This window comes from Pongo abelii, chromosome 4, assembly GCF_028885655.2.
Source record: "Pongo abelii isolate AG06213 chromosome 4, NHGRI_mPonAbe1-v2.0_pri, whole genome shotgun sequence".
NCBI lineage: Eukaryota > Metazoa > Chordata > Mammalia > Primates > Hominidae > Pongo > Pongo abelii.
The window spans coordinates 142,999,890-143,001,238 of NC_071989.2; the positions used below are offsets into that span (position 1 = coordinate 142,999,890).

Genomic DNA, 1,349 nt, shown 5'->3' on the forward strand with positions numbered 1-1,349 from the left:
CGCGGTAGCTCACACCTGTGATCTCAGCACTTTGGGAGGTCAAGGTGGGTGAATCACCTGAGGTTAGAGTTCAAGACCAACCTGGCCAACATAGTGAAACCCCATCTCTACAAAAATACAAAAATTAGCCAGGCATGATGGCAGGTGCCTGTAATGCCAGGTACTCAGGAGGCTGAGGCAGGAGAATCACTTGAACCCGGGAGGTGGAGGTTGCAGTGAGCCGAGATCACACCATTGCACTCTAGCCTGGGCGACAGAGCGAAACTCTGTCTCCGTCTCAAAAAATAAATAAATAAATAAATAAATAAAATTAAAAATAAATTTAAAAATTATATATATATAAAAATATATATAGATGGTCTTGCTCTTTCTCCCAGGCTGGAGTCCAGTGGCGCTATCATGGCTCACTGCAGCCTCAATCTCTTGGGCTCAAGGAATCCTCCCACGTAGCTGGGACCACAGGCATGTGCCACCAGGCCCAGCTAATATTTTAATTGTTTTGTAGAGATAGGGGTCTCATTATGTTGCCCACGCTGATCTTGAACTCCTGGGCTTAAGCAATCCTCCGGCCTCTGCCTCCCAAAGTGCTGAGATTACAGGAGTGTAGTCAGATAGTCAGCATTTTTTTTTTTTGGAGGCGGAGTCTCGCTCTGTCGCCCAGGCTGGAGTGCAATGGTGCGAGCTTGAGCTCTTCTCACTGCACCTCCGCCTCTCAGGTTCAAGCAATTCTCCTGCCTCAACCTCCCAAGTAGCTGGGACTACAGGCGCACTCCACCATGCCTGGCCAATTTTTTGTATTTTAGTAGAGACAGGGTTTCATGGTGTTGCCCAGGCTGGTCACGCCCGACTAATTTTTTGTATTTTATTAGAGATGGGGTTTCACCGTGTTGCCCAGCCTGGTCTCAAATGCCTGAGCTCAGGCAATCCACCTGCCTTGGCCTCCCAAAGTGCTAGGATTACAGGCGTGAGCCACCGCACCTGGCCATAGTCAGCCTTTTTGTATGTTTGTTTTACTATGGAACAGTTCATGAATTTGCCTATCATCCTTGTGCAGGGGCCATGCTAATCTTCTCTGTATCGTTTCAATTTTAGTATATGTGCTGCCAAAGAGAGCACACAGGTATTCAGCTTTAAACAAGACTGTTTTGACACCAATGTTCTTTTCTAATGGATTGGCGTTGCCTTCTTTAAATGCATCAAGAGCTGTTTAGGGATTCTCAGCAAAGCCTATCATTGGCTTTGCTGGATCTCCTCTTTCTGCTCCAGCCTCAGGAAGTGCTTCACTCCATGCGCTCTCCCTTGACACTAGGATTTCCCTCCGCCAGAAAAGCTTCTACCCACCACTGCAT

General features: G+C 47.4%; 1 non-coding gene across 1 annotated transcript; it reads right to left on the minus strand.

The window, feature by feature from the left end:
- Positions 1-1,009: 1,009 nt before the first annotated feature.
- On the minus strand, positions 1,010-1,116 carry LOC112133524 (U6 spliceosomal RNA). Its single transcript, XR_002915172.1, has one exon. It is a non-coding gene; the product is annotated as a U6 spliceosomal RNA (small nuclear RNA).
- Positions 1,117-1,349: the final 233 nt, after the last annotated feature.